Genomic DNA, 16,610 nt, shown 5'->3' with positions numbered 1-16,610 from the left:
ACTTCTAAAAGTCAGTTTTTAAAAAGGCTCTTTCATAATTTGTTCCGCATGTTTGATTCTTTATTATTTTTCTTTTTTTTATTAATGCAATGTTTCTGTTTCTTAAAATTGCAACATTTGGACAATTTTGAAAAATGTGTGAGATAGTGGGTTAGAAAGGACGAAATAAGTGTGCAGAAGCTTTAAAGGTGAGAATTTGCATTCTTCTGGTACTTACACTTGCTGCATTCACACAACAATTATAGCAAAATGCTGTGCTGTATAAGTACCTAGATGGTGCATTCAAAATGGTCAAAATTGTTTGGAACACTGAACACTTATCTCCTATCGCTATCTTGGCTAAGGGGAAGAGACCAGCCCATTTTCAAACTTGTGAAAATGGTGGCCGAGGAAGCTGCAGTGGTTATGATTGCTAAAGTAGTGCTAAGCATAATAAAATTTAATTGAAGTAAAAACAAGCTGCCAAATATTTTGGCGACGATAATCACAGTCAAATGTTGGCAATGATGCTCTGCCCAGTTGCAGTTTGCCCAGTCAAATGTTCGATGTAGCCTAAGACAACACTACCCTGTCGAACTTCACACACTACACAAGTACATAGTGTACACAGTGTATTAATATAAGTGAATAAATGGAAGTTTCTGAAATGAGACACAGCTTTGGACTTGAGTCAGACTTAAATTACGAAATGTAGAGTTAATACGTGACTTGGACTTATTACTTGATTGAGACACCATATACTTAATTTGACTTAATAAGAGAAAGCAAAAAGAAGTGTTGACCTGGTAAAGTACTGAATCAATAAAAACAAACTGGATAGCAACAGGCAGGTTTTGCATCTTCTGACTTCACTTGGACTTCCCCCAAAACATGTAGAAACAGCTCTGACAAAATTGGTAAAATTGAGACAGATCACAAGTTAAAGCAAAGGCTGTAGATGTGGCACAATGTGTAACTTGGGTGAACTTAGAGGGTAAGGTGAAGGTGAGACATTAAGAAGTAACGGTGAGAAAGCAGGCATACAGACGACTGAAGGACCTGCTGAGGCAAGGCGGGAGGGGGTGATTCAGGCAGCAGGTGAGTGTGTGCCACCAGGGGGATTCATCTGTCCTGGGTTCAGACAGGGCCTCATTAGCGAGCAGTGAATTACACTCCAGACACGTCTTTATGTAGACTAATCATATTACAGCTAGCGCGCTCGGCTTCACCCCAGGGGGAGACAGGGGAAGAAGGAGGGAGAGAGGCAGCGGCGGTGGAGGTTGGAGAACTTTATAATCTGATTTGTCCGGGAGAACTCAATGTAATCTAGCACCTCCGACTGACACCGTTTTATCTATCTGTCCATCTATCTGGCTGCGTGCGTCACATGACTCCACCCCTGCCCACAGGAACACTCTGTCTCCCTCTCTACCTTTCTAGCGCACATCCACCCTGCGAAGTCTTTCTCATCCCTTCCTCTTGCTTGTTTTCTCTACCCCCCCCCAACACCCTCCACTTGCTATCTTTCTCCCTGCTCTCTCACCCACCCACATTCTCCCCCAAGCCAGTGCATCCCTGCCCCCACGTTGTCAGTTCTGACAAGCTGCTTTAATGGGCGATGTGGCGCGTGCCTCTGACCACTGAGCACAGTCATTAACCTTCACTGGCATAATTGAATTCAAGGTTGATTGCTCGTGACCCTCCCCCCTGCCGAGGTCCCTCTCAATGTACATATTCATTACAGGGCCCCAGCTCTAAATGGATTGCACAGAGAAAGCTGTAGCAATCATCCAGGCCGCTCAGCGGGGGCAGCGGCACGCTGCTCGGGGGCCGCGAGGGGACCGAGGACGGGCGATGGGAGGAGGGAAAAAGGGGGAGGGGCACTAATTGCATGCTAGAAGAAGAGGATCAGATTATGAAAAGAGTGAGAGAATGAAGATGGATCCCCGTGACACTGTCAAATTAAGGGCAAGCCTTGTAACGCGGCGAGACACTGAAATGTACAGTGGCACCCGCTGCACCAGAGGATGAAGGGAGATTGAGGTAGGAGATGGAGATGGAGGGAGGAAAGAGAGAGAGCGAGAAATGGAGGGTGGGAAGAGATGAGAGTGAGGCCATTGAGGCTAAGAGAGAATTGAATGTAGAAGAATGAAGTAATATAGGCACACAGACACACTCGCTGTGAGTGTGGACGCACATGCACACACACAAGGCTGGTTTCCTTGTGAAGGGGAGCATATATCACATCACCCCAACGCCACCACCTACACACCCTCCCCAAAATACCACCACCACCCGCCACCCAAAGCCAGCAGGTCTCTAACTCTCCCCTCTCTAATAGCTGTCAGATTACTATCAGCCAAACAAGACATCCAGCCCCCCCACCCCCCCAACACACACACACACACACACACACCTCCTCCCACTCCCACCCACTATACTTCCATCTTCCACATTACCTCCGGTCCTCTTCTTTCTCAGCAGTTTCCTTTCCTTCTCTTTACCCTTCCACACACAACCTGTGCCTCCTGTGTTCTTCCACCCTGTGGTATCCATCACCTCCTCCTGCTTAGCTACACCTCCACTAGCTTCCCCTAAAGATTATCTATGTCAGCAGTGAGAGGGCAAAAGTGCCTTTAAAGACTTAAAAAGGAATAGAGGGTAAGAGAGGAATGTTGTTTATTCTTCATATGTGCTGCACATCATTGCAAACAGATTTTTGGAGCCATTTGAAACACCAGTTTAGGGTTTTTTTCTATTAGGCACTCTTTAAAAAGGCTTTATAAGATGTAATTGATGGCTTATTAATGGTTAATAAATCATTTATTAATCTTTTTATGTGCGTGCGTGCATGTACTCAAGCATGCGTGATTGTCATTGGTCTGTAAGGTTTGACTCGCTTTTGGAGCCAGCCTCAAATGGCAATTCGAGGAACTGGAGTTTTTCAGCCCCAGAAGTTGCCGCTGCATAAAAACTCACACCATGTAGGCACAAGCCAAACATTACAATTCTACACACTAAAAACTTAACCCAACTTTAACCCAACTCCTGTGTTAAAAAGGGAACAACTAATTTCTGGGTTATTTCAACCCAGAAAATTGGGTGATTCTTTTTTCTGGGTTAAATACCTGACCCAAATGTTGGTTTAAAGAAAAACAACATTGTAGTTAATATAACCCAACTTTTGGGTCAAAAGAACAACCCCAATGTCTGGGTTGAAATAACCCAGAAATTAGTTAGTCCCTTTTTAACCCAGGAGTTGGGTCAAAAATAACCCAACTTGGGTTACTATGCCAGTATGCCTTATTTCAGAAAATAAAACTTTGTTTTACAATATATCTGTCACGGTGTGGTGCAGGCAGAAGAAGAAGAGGATGAGTCCAAAGTTCCAATTCAAATGTTTTACTAATAACGTAACTCCAAAAGGTACAGACAGGCAGGATGTACACACACTAAACAAGACTACAAAGTAGAACGGCCAAAGACTGACCGAACTGAAGGAACTAAATACTAATACAGATGAACACTGATTAACAGAACACAGGTGGAACAGATGATGATGATGGTAATTAACTAAACACAGGTGATGCAGATAAACTAAATGACAGAAACCATGGAAACAGATGAGTGGCTAGAAAGCAGAACAAAGGAAGACGTGACTAGGGGTGACAATATTACAAACTTCAAGCACTTTTACATTTTTATTGCATTAAATTAAACTCTAAATAAAAAACTAAACTAAACTAGTACATGGCAAACATAGAATTACCACGGCTACCGCTAGTCTCAACAAAGCAACTAAGCCATGGTAATTTGTTCAGCAAATGGTGCTAAACTAGCAACGGGGACATGGACACAGAAGAGTTTACGTTACATCAACACTGAAAATACTCGCTTACCTTGATTACACGATGAAGTTGCACCGAAGAAGCACAGGCCAAAACGGATGGAGCGCGAAGCGACGGTTATTTCAAACGACTGTTGTGAGAAAATTCCAGAACAACTGCGGAGTGATTGCTATACATTCCTGGCAATAAAGTTAATTTGAATTTGAATTTGAGTGGGAGAAAGCCAACCTATAACCCAGAACATTGGTTACTCTTTGAAAAATAACCCAGAAACACTAACAACCCAGGAATTAGGTCAAAATATTAGCCCTATAACCCAGAAAATTGTTACTCTCTGAAAAAATAACCCATAATTTTAACCCAACACAACTAACCCAGAAAATGGGTTGAAGAAATAACCCAGGAGTTTTTAGTGTGTATCATTTAGTTAATCGGCATTTTGAGATAATCACCATCAGCCATACCTGCACTCATGAGGCTGATATATCATCCTAAATGATAGCAAATGTATTCTAAAATCATCACTGGCTAGCCTTAAATATATATTTTTCTACTGCAGAGAATAATGTAGTTGAATAAAGTCTCCTCTGACAAACTGTACCCCACTCTCCCTTCAACACCTGTCACGTTCTGAAATCTACAGCATAACCTAATGCATTTTCTGTTTCATTATTTTTACTGGCTAAGATAACCATGTATATTAGATTGTACTCTGCATGGAATAATGGAATTATACATGACTTTTCTTTGTTTAGACATGGGCATTATGTATCATCCATCGGCCGCCCTGCTCTCTAAATATCGGCATCGGCCATTGAAAAGCCCATGTTGGTTAACCACTAATATCATTAATAAATTGTAAAATTGTTATAATAAATATTTGCTTCTGACATTTCTACCTCAGGACCACCACCAAAATTTCTACAGTGAATTGATGTAACGTTATAGCAAACTCATGCAGTTAGCTTAAGTGTTTAACATTGATTTGAAGTGGGGGGACACAATAAAGCAGGGGTTCTGGGGGTCCTCCCCCAGAAAAAAAGAGGATTTTAATGGGATTTTCTGCATTTTTGCATGCTTTTATTATATTCCCATCTACTTAAAAGCAACACAACACATCTTACTTGCTGCATGTGCAACCCTACTGAATATCAAGTGATATGGTGCATCTGTGGCACTATCAACAGATAATGTTCCATTCTTCAAACTTCAATCACAACATACAAGTTATGTTAGATGTTACGTCATTGAGTAAGTTGAATAACTGACTTTCCATAAAGACAAAGAGGGTACCCCCTTTGATAAAGAGGAGTGGCCTACCTTTGAATCTACATATTTCCTCAACTTCGCTGTAATATAACCAATAACAGACTTCTAAACGGTGGAAATGTCTGGGGCTGTTCAATAAGCCTTGCTTGCCCCCCACTCTGGCTGCTTAAAGTAGAGATAGCAAGTGCATTACATTCAGGGAGATTTTCATATAGCAGTGGCGTCTATTATATAGGGGAAACAGTGTAATGAACCTGGCCAACCTAAAAGTTGTCTTTACTATTGGATAATAAATGATCTAGAAAGTAAGTGGTTTGTTAACAATTGATAGTGGTGCTGTTTTTTAATGTAAACACTGAGTTCCATGTTTGCCCTTTTGTTGGCCTTATGCACCGCTACTGTCGTCTGGCCGGAAACCTCTCCGCCCTTACAGACAGCCAGTGGTCCACAGAGAGTCATCCAACTGTCAGTGCTCTGTACTGTTCCAGACTTGCGTATGTCGGTGTGCGAGCTGTGCGAGTGTGTGTGTGTGTGTGTGTGTGTGTGTGTGTGTGTGTGTGTGCATGTGTGTACTCAAGCATGTGTGATTGTCTTTTATCCCCCCTCATCATCACTAACAGGGTTTCCCAGGCTCTGGCCAGGAGAGTGTGGGTCACAGGGCAGGAATCAAACAGCAGAACAATGGAGAGCTTCCTCTACTTAACCTCCTAATGGGCTCTCAATGGCTCCCCTGGCTCCCTCAAAACTATCAGCCACTGGATTCACTTACCTCACTACACCAACCGGGGTGTGTGTGTGTGGGGTCTGAGTGGTGTGGATGTGGCATACTGCAAAAAAACAAAACAAAAAAAAGCGTGGATGTGTGTGTGTGTGTGTGTGTGTGTGAGTGAGTGTAGGTGTGAGCCAGAAAGCCAGACCATAGACAGACAGACAGAAACACAGAGGAGGTCCAACTGTTTCTGATGAGGTATGTGTTTTCTGTGTAACGGCATGCAGGCAGTGGATGGGAGAACTGGAGTTCTTACATTCTCACAGCAACCTACTCGCCAAGCTCACATGAAGCGGGCGACCCGTGTTAGCCAGCAAGACACGTGTTTCAGGTGTGTGCTTGCACTGTAGCGTGCCTCCGCTGACCGATATAGATGTCAGCATATGTGAGTGCACAAGACTTTGCGTTGAGGCACTCGGCTGTGCTAGTTACACTTAAGTAATTACTTTCAGCGTGTGCTTCATCCCTGAGCACCTCATAGCCCCCAAATCTGCACAGACAAGTGGCCTCATTTATTTCCATGGAGGAAAATAATTTAGCAGTGTCGAGCGCTAACGAGCTAGAGCGGAGGGATTCCTAATTAGATTCACTTTGTTTGTGTCATTTTAATTACGTTGTGGTCCCCAGCAGTGGAGCCACCAGTGATCCTTCAGTCTCTTAGCTCTGCTGCCATGCATGCTACGGCGCCGGGTCCCTGCAGAGCTTTGCAAAAAACCAACACACTGAACTCTCCTTCCTGTCAACCAAAGCTATGACAGGCCGGGGTTTATGTTAATTTGTTGATTCTGAGCATGTTTGGCTGCTGTGTCACTTTAATCTCCGAAAAGCACCACAAAGGTCACTGTCTTCTGATGCAAACAAATACACCCTCTCTAAACTTTTTTGGTGATGAATCATTATTTATTGCTGTAAATGAAAGGCATGGGGGACAGCTTTTCCTGCCTGTGTAGTCCTAAGCGGTGTGTTTATGTTCTGCTTTTGAAGGGAAAGCTTCACTAAGCCGAACCACTTTGAGGTTTCTTTTGAAGTATTCCCCTAAGACACGTTTGCTAATTATTTGGTGTTTCATGATGAATTCATCTCAGTTCATTAGACTGTTTTAACTGATGTTGCTTTCTTAGATCCTGTCTGCCGCAACGCACACACTGAACCATTTAGATAATTGAGTGATTAATTGATACCTAATGATCAGCGCAGACCTTATGTTCTACTTTCATTTCAAACTTGACAATTTATTATTAAGTTATTACCTGCAACTTGTGTGTGTGTGTTTGCAGCAGAAAGTGATGTGAAGTATTCAAGTTTTCTGCAGCCATTAAACGTGTTATGTGAGGTGTTTTGCTTTGCCTTATGTAAAGGCCTCATATATATGATGAGGAAGATGTGTTTTGCCTTATGCAAAGGCTTATGAAAAAATTATTAATAAGAGAAGACACAGTAAAATTAGGAAGATAAACAAAGTAAGGGTGAAGAGAAAGAAAAAGGCCAAAGCGAGGAAGAAAGAAAGGAAAAGACAGACAAAGAGGAACCCTTGAGGTGTTGCGGCGTCCCATCAGTGGTGTTGTTAGTGAGGGTTTCATCCCATCTGTCCCATGTTGTGTGATAGTGATCAGTCTTTAGGGACCCACCTCCACAGATGAGGTCAGCCTTACCTGTCAATCACACTGCTCTGGGCCAAGGCCTGGTCTGCTGGGGTCACCTCAAGAAGGGAATCCCAAATGCCCAGACCTCTAAATTGGAAAGACTTTTGGATGAAAAGAACTCTAAATAAGAATTTGGCTAAGCTCTGCATTGTGTTAACCAACAAAGTTACAAATTATGAAATGAAAGGAGTATCTAGGCTCAGGGATATTCCCCAGAGCCCTGCAATGGAATGACACATCAGTTTGTTGGCAGACAATTTCTGATATCTGATCATCCAATCCAAACAATATTAAGACATTGTAGTCTTGCATCTCTGAAATAGAAAAGGTTATAAATTAATTACTAGTGTGTACTAGTATTTTGTAAAATGCTTTATTGAAAGCACAGTTGACTGTTTAGAATGCAAATGTGGGTTTTTATGTTGTGGATATTTTCCACTATTGAATATCGCATTATGGAAATTCTTTATAGTGTAATAGCATGATAAATTATTCGGTAATAGTACTGTGATGCTGACTCTGTAGTGGATTTAAATACAGACACTAGAAATAGTTTGTAATTTGGGAAATTCACTTATTTTCTTGTTTCGTGTAAAAATGACAATCATTTTTTTTTTACACATTATATACAGGAATTTTTCTAGGCTGGGACCGCTGGTTACCTGTCAGCTGCTCTAAGCCATTATAAAGACCACCACATAACCAAGTGGCTGCCTCTCTCTCACGACTGAAGCCATTGTGGAAGTAACTTAAACCTGCATTCTTTCTAATGGCCAGCAGGAAGGCGACTCCTCTGGTTGCAAAAAGAAGTCTGCTTCCATTGTAAATAATGGTAAAATGACCCTACTTCTCACCTGAATTATTACCTCAGTAAACACTTTCCTAATAAGTTTGCAGTCTCAATCGTTAGTTTCAAATCTTCTTCAATACAGCACGATGTGCATGTAGTGAATTATGGTCCCATTTAGAGAAAAATAAATTATAAAGCAGCGTATGCTTTAGGGCACGACTACCTTGTGATTGACAAGTTGCTACCATAGTGACCTGTCAATCAGGCTAGAGTGACTTGTATCCACTGCACTGTGTAAATGTAACCAGCGCCGTTGAACAAACTTATTAAGAGCTGGCTGTTTTTCCGGTAAGTACGTTTGGTTTTAAGCCTGTTTTTAGCTAGCCAAAATTAGCATCCCAGTTAAATCACGGTTAACATGATTTACAGATGCATCGAGCTAACCAAGCTTGCTAGCGCCACTGTCTCATCCAAATATGGTCACGTCCAGTATCTGGTTGCAAAAAATCAAAACCACCAAATTTGAGGCTCCAAAATGGCAGTCCACAAACCAATGGGTGACGTCACGGTAGGGCTAGGCGATATGGTCAAAAATGTTATCACGATATAAACATTTCATAGCATTCGATATCGATAATTATCACGATATATGTCAAATCATTATTTCTCTCAAGTTGATTTCTGTTCCTGAGTGAAAATTTAAAGAATCAGCTGGTTAATTGTGCGGTTAAACTTTTATGGTCAGAACGTCACAAATACTTGTTGCCAAACAGTAGATCACTTCATAAATCTGAGGGAGAACATTCAAAATAATTCTCATAAAATCTTTTTTAACAATATGATTAGTAAATCTTTTTTCAGTCCCTGTTCCTCAACAAAATAAATATTTTGATAGAAAAATTAAGTGCTATTTTGTTGCAAATATTTATTGCCGATATATTGAACATTTATTATATTGTTATTGAGCAAAATTATATTGCGATAATTATATTTAATGTTTTATTGCCCAGCCCTACGTCATGGTGACTACGTTCACTTCTTTTATACAGTCTATGCACATAACCCACCGTAAAACAGCGAATTGTCAGTTTTACACACTAGTTTTTGTTTGGCGCTTTCCCACTGTTTCCAGGCTTTGTGCTAAACTAAGCTAGCCAGCTGCTACCTGTAGCTTTATATTTAACAGACTGGTAATGACCTTCTCATCTAACTGTCTGCCAGAAAGCGTATTTCCCAAAAATATCTAACTATTCCTTTAAAACTTCAGGCATTTGGCTGACAGTATTTTTGGACGTGACCTGCTGCTGCATGTGCATTTGTGTGCCTGGATGTCTGCGTGTGTCTACTAAAACTAACACAGCTGATGAGCTGTATAAACATCTGAGCTGATCCCAGATATCTTTTTGTCCAGGAACAACATTTGAATCTGTAGGACAATGCCTGCACAGAGGCTACACAGCTGTGTGTACACACACACACCGAGGTCCATCGCTGTAGGGTCATCATACTCCAAACACAGCTTACACTCACCAGAAACACTTTACAACAGGAAGACAGAAGCTCCACACCAGGGAAATGTTAATGTTCCTACTGTTTTTGGATTGACTTCTTTTCTCATTTTGTCAGCAGCATGTTCTGTGAATGAGGGCAGTGGTCTTCTTCTTCTCTTTCTGAGATGCAAGCAGTATGTTGTAATGTGTGTATGTCTGCACTGACTCCCAGGCTGCATAATACAAAATCGCGAATGTAAAGCAGCCCATCTGTGATTGTGAGTTCTGAGTCAAGAAAAAAGATACAAACTGTGGGTAAGATGTACAAAGGCTGTATGTGACTAATATGCTTATTTGCTGTTCAACAAAAAGGACACAAGCAAACACACATACACATACCGCTCTGATGGGCTAGCTGTTTTACAATGTGGGCCATTTGGATTTACCAGAGGGAATTGTCTTTTCTCTCACTGAAAGCTCACGCTCTCTCTCCCTGAACAGATACTCTTCTATCTGCTAGAACCAACCTAATGGAGATAACTGCAAGCACATCTTTACACTCCATACCAGCATTACCTAACACACACTGTCACTGGGAGGAGAGTTTGTAAAAAAAAAAAATGATACAAAAGGTGCCTCTCTTTAGCTTGATGATGCATTTTTGACATTGTCCATAATCCTATAGAACCCCAGAAGACTTAATTAGTAAACTCTTTTAATAAAATTAGATATGGTAGAATTTTATAAGCATATCAAGGCAGTGCCATGAGTTTGAACACCGTGAATATACCTTCTTTCATACATATCTCACCTCTGTCACAGATATCAGTATCAAGAAGAGCTGGTGTCACTACTCATCTGCAGACTGACAACAACGGCAGTTTATTTGCAGGCCAGATTACACAGCTCTACAAAGTTAATAATTACTAAATGTGTTTGTGGGTTACAGCTTCAAAAAGGCTTCTCTGCCATTGTACAAGCCAACCCTTTGTTGTCTTATAACCTTGCATAAATGTTGTGTTGTTTGGTGGATACATACCACTTACACTGTCTTTAAAGATGTATGACTAATTCAACAATAGAGAACATCATGATTAATTTCATTACTAGAACACAATAACATTCAGTTAAATTAATGCAAACTAGACTCACGTTCGAAGCCACTATTGATTATCTTATAACAGCTGGTATAAGTGAGGGCTGGCTGAAGGCTTAATGATTCTTGTGAAGAAATCACCCTGGAATATATGGAATGGAAAATGTGTTGGCTAAGATCTGATTAGGATAGTTTTCTTTGTGGATAGCTGATGTTTTAAATAAAATACACTGGCAAATACAACAAAAACAGCTCATAAAAAAATGTCTTTGAACAAATAACTCTGCTGTGTGAGCTATGGGGCTCTATTTTAATCAAAACTTCACTGAGGAGAATAGGCGTTGAAGGATCTAAATGTCTAAAAACCTGTCATTTTGACGACTGTGATATTTGTATAATTAAAAAGGAGAGGGGATCGTCTACCCCCATATATGATATGACTCCTGCATTGATGAAATTATCTATCTTGAAATAAATTAATATGTTTATCAGGTACAGAGGACAATTTAATAACTCAGCTGTCAAAAGTACCCGATTATGTCTGGGGGAACTGGCAGCTGATAATTACCCACAATTCATGCCCGAGGTTTGAATCTTTGCAAAAGATTATAGATGAAACACAATCTAAATTAGGTACAGTAATCCATTCCAAGTTATGATGGGAAAAGGCCTATGTAAGGTGGATAAATGAAAAAGATTTTTGGGTTAGATTTACATAACCATAAGAGCTCTTACAAGCTCAGTTTCATTCATTTAGCCGTGTTCAAACCACCTGGATGGGGAAGTGCCGTCCGCTGTCCTCTCAGGCCACATGCTAAGTGCAGCCTCAGGTCTGTATATCTTCGTCTCACTATCAGGTTAATGCTGCCTCGTCCTAATAGATCTCACTTAATGCATCCTGTGGTCATTTCTGGAGAAATAAATAGCAGACCAAACCCACTCGTACTGTCTCACATATTCAGACAGGAGCATACACCAGGCATGCGGTGACTCAATGCGACATCACTCTTCCTGTCACTGAATGCTGTTTCACTGGCAACTGTGAACTGGACACAACCTAAAGTAAGACTTTTGAAAGATGAAATAACACAAACTTCCCATTCAGTTGACCCTCTGATGAGTTTGGCTGTTACGGCCTTACTTGGTTTGGTACAACCAATAACTTATGATAGCTAATTTAGCTAATTCTGCATTCACACCTTCCTGGCAGAGTATTTCAACTTGGGAGCTGCTCACGCTCATTGCCAGAGGTAACATAATCTGCCTACCAGCACTTCTTAAGCTTGTACGTTTAACTCATACAAAAAACAAAGAAAAAAAAACAATTTGCTGTTTTACAGGGGGGCTATTTCTCAGCCAGGAGCAAACAACTGAGACTGCAAGAAGTTACTGCTGCAGATGCAAACCAGTTACAAACAAACAGTGTATAATTTTTTTTTAACTAGCTAAACTGATTGTATTAGCGTTCATATTCGATTTGATTTATTAAGATGTGTTGTTGCCACCACCAGTTGTTGCAAGGTGCATAGTTTTTTTCAGCATGGACTAGATGTTTGTTCCTCTCAGAAATTCCTGATGTCTAACTCTCTGAATTAAAAATGAGCTAAGGGGCCATGAAGGGTTTTTCCCATGTGTCAACATGTAATAAAGTCTGTTAATATGGCATGTATGTGGCAGAAGTTTAGGTTTTGTTCTGTAACTGTTGGCTTGACTTTTCTTTACTTTACTTACTAACATTTATCATGTCACAGATAAACATTTGAATGGTTTTTATATACACTGAACAAAATTATAAACTCAACACTTGTGTTTTTTCCCCCATTCATCATGAGCTGAACTCAAAGATCAAAGAAGACTTTTTCTATGTACACAAAAGGCCTGTTCCTCTTAAATATTGTTCACAAATCTGTCACAATCTGTGTTCGTGAGCACTTCTCCTTTGCTGAGATAATCCATCCACCTCACAGGTATGGCATATCAAGATGCTGATCAGACAGCATGGGTATTGCACAGGTGTGCCTCAGGCTGGCCACAATAAAAGGCCACTTGAAAATGTGCTGTTCCATCACCCAGCACAATGCCACAGATGTCGCAAGTTTTGAGGGAGCGTGCAATTGGCATGTTGACTGCAGGAATGTTCACCAGAGCTGTTTCCCGTGAATTGAATGTTCATTTCTCTACCATAAGCCGTCTCCAAAGGCGTTTGTGAACAATATTTGAGAGAAATAGGCCTTTTGTGTACATAGAGAAAGTCTTAGATCTTTGAGTTCAGCTCATGATGAATGGGGGCAAAAACAAAAGTGTTGCGTTTACAATTTTGTTCAGTCTAAGTGGGTACGTGACCAGGACACATATTTGCTGTTGTTTTAAGTCGCCTAATGATCATGTCTTTAACTGACTCAGATATCCCTTTCATACAGGGAACTTGCATATGACACAGCTCTACCCAGCGTCCGTCCAACCCACGTTGGGCCCATTGATATTACCACATGTGATCTCTGATTGTCACTGTTAGAGGAGACTCCAGTATGCGGTTCAGTACACTCCACTTTTAAATCCTAGAATCACATTTCTTTCACTCATTTTGGGGAGTCATACTGTATAAACATTATTTCACCAAATCCAGGCAGCCTCCAAACTAGGTCCAGCCCTGGTCCGGATGCGGGTCGCGGAGCGGGGTTGGCTGACGCGTGTTGACCCGTTCAAATAGACGGCTCACGTTGGTTGCACCCATGTCACTGTGTCCGTCTGAATTGAGTAGAGAAAAATTATGGGAAATAAAGGGAAATTTGATGAGCACTTACCCTGTAATTGCCTCTTACGGGCAAAGATGTCACAGTTTACCAAAAGCTACATGGTCTACCTCTCAAACAATAATGTGAAGAGAGCATTGCCATCATCTCATCATAAAGCAGCCAAGTGAAGTTTCTCAGTGAGTGCCTGGATAGATATGTCCAGAGCTCTGCATATGGTGGACAGCTGGACCTTTGGCTAGAGACAAGCCAGCAGAGGAGAGGCATGGCAGGCGGCAGAGTTTTTAATCTGTCTGTCTGTGTCTCTTCTCTGTTATTAACCTCACGCCCTGACAGCCCGCTCCCCGTGACACTGACCTGCTTCACCTAATGAGCTACCAATTACTACAAATTAGGCGAGAGAGAGGCCACAGCTATCATCCTCTCCGCACACTCTTCTCAACAGTTCTGTGGGATTTGGATGGAGCGGGATGCTCTGGTAGAATATATAATGAGGTACCAAAAAATTACATCGTGACAGTGATGTGCATTTATGATTTCTGGAGATGTGATGTTCAGAGAGGATGCTGTTAACATTGTGTATGTGTTTCTGTGCTGTGCACTTAGCACTGTGCCTTGGTGCTTTAGCCTACCACCTCTAGTGAGTTTCAGAGATCATTTGTATTTGCACCTGCTCCTGCTGTGCTATGCTGGGCTGCGCTGTGTGTGTGTGTGTGTGTGTGTGCGTGTGTGTGTGCGTGCGTGCGTGTGTGTGCGTGCATGTGTGTGTTTGTGAACGCCCACATAGTTGGTCTTTAACCTTGCACACCTGGCTACTCTGCAAGACCAGCTTCTCTCTGGCCCATCTCAATGTTTATTCATTTATTTATGGGAAGCCTGGAAATCATCGCCCTTCTCTTGGTCTCCTGTGGCAGCGAGGGAAGGCAGCCCAAATTTATGCATGGCAGCAGAAATTAATTAGGCATCAATTAACTCATGCTAATGTGTGTGCATTGAATTTTTTTAAGAGCCCGCCTGTCAACTAATTTGTAAAAACTGTTTCACAGAAACGTCAACAGTCGGGAACAGACAGTGTCTTGTAGGCTATTTTCTCATACACAGAGAAAAATATGAAATCAGAGTGGAATAGAGAAAAGCCTTGAGATGTTAATAAACAAAGCTGGAGGAGGAGGAGAATATGGCCTGCAGAGGTCACAGCGCTGGAGCTTGCATCTCCTCTTCATTTAACTGTGTCCCTGGCCTGCAAGCTACACACTCACACACACACATTCACAGAAAGACGGGAAAGCAAGAAAGTGAGATGGAGGGAAAGGAAAGGGAAGTGAGGCGTTTATTTGTTGCTTCGCTCTTAACAGGCTGCTGGTTCGGCAGGGAACCCCCAAAGGTAGAGTTCAGAGAAAGCATTTGTGTGTGTGTGTGTGTGTGTGTGTGTGTGTGTGTGTCTGTGTTTGTGTTTTGAGCCCAGAATTTCGCCGCTCTCTTTTGCTAGGAGATTTCCAACAGCCCTTGTTTTAATAGTGGGCTATCCACTTCAAGCAGCAAAGAACACTGGTTGTCTGGTTTATACAGAAAAGTCAAGGGATCATGCAACCTGCATATATGCATTCATATACAGCATATGCCCAGTATATATAGAAATATAGAAAGTGTTGAACATATTATATTAACCACTTTATGCATTATTTTCACAAGCTTGAAATAAACAAACATTTAAGTCTTCTCCGCTCATTAGTGTTGTCAAGTTCAACGCTAAAATACACAGCTATATCTCTCTTTGGCTCATTTCTTTGTAGAAAATAGAATTATCCATGCTCCACCAGATTTGGACTGAAAAATAAATCACAGCTCAGGCCGGAGCAAAATGTTACATGAAATAAAATCCAACATCCAGCATAGAGTAACATGCCCTGTGTCATCTGACTGCTGATATATACGATGGTTATCTAGCTATCTTGCTGTGTTCTGTTAACCTTAGCCTGCTCACATTGAGGACTCTTAGCAGCATACCGACAGCTTGATCAATAGGTCAGCATGCTGACAGCAGTCCTCAGGGTCCTGGTAGAGGGAGAGCCTGGGTGGGTTGAGGAAAGGGGGTAGTTAAGGGTGATCATATATCCCGCAGACACCAGAATCACCTAAGCAGGATGAACAAAACCCACAAAACACTCACTTTATAGATGACCCTAACCCCAACCACCTAAGTACTCTGAACTCAAAGTCACTGCTCCCATACCTTGAAGCCAAAACATGAACCAACAGACTCACAAAAAGGTTTCTTTCTTGCTTGTTACGTGTATTTCCTAAAGCAAGACTATATAACATAAACCTCCATCATTTATTCCGGGCCATCACCCTCAGTGATCCTTCTGTGTAATTACTAGACATAGCCATCTTGAATTATTCTTACTTGTGTGTTATTACATGGTGTGAGCATCCACTGTGTCCTCGTGCCTGACTGCATGACAGACAAATAAAGTCTGTGTTAGGCGCATTGGAGATGCCGGGACAGATAACCCCACATTTACATTCAAACGGAGCTTTTGACAAAGCCTTAGCAACAGGCTCCTTAATCAGCGGGCTGGCTGCGCAGCCCCGGCCTGCCTTCTCCTCTCCTCTCCTTACAGCCATGATCTTGAGAAGGAGCTTTAAATTGGAAATTATTACACATTAAATCCTCTGCGCACAGGCCAGGATCGAACTGGATCAATATCTTGCCCAGCACAATAAATCAGATGCTTTTTCTCCCCTTCTCACTTTCCCCCTTTGCTTTTTCAAGTGGCTATAGGCCACTGCTCAACTGGAACATATTTAAATTTTCTTGTAACAAATTAATTCCAACATTTTCTCTTGATTGAATTAGGGCAAGTGCTGGTGCTGTCACAAGTGTTTGGGCTGCTCCTGGGGAGAGACAAACTGCCAGGCCTGGACACGGGTAACAAGCGGTGGTGTTGAGTCGCTGATAATCTCCCCACT

This window comes from Micropterus dolomieu, linkage group LG17 (assembly GCF_021292245.1).
Source record: "Micropterus dolomieu isolate WLL.071019.BEF.003 ecotype Adirondacks linkage group LG17, ASM2129224v1, whole genome shotgun sequence".
Classification (NCBI taxonomy): Eukaryota; Metazoa; Chordata; class Actinopteri; order Centrarchiformes; family Centrarchidae; genus Micropterus; species Micropterus dolomieu.
The sequence above is the reverse complement of the archived record's forward strand: the minus strand, read 5'-3'. Positions refer to the sequence as shown.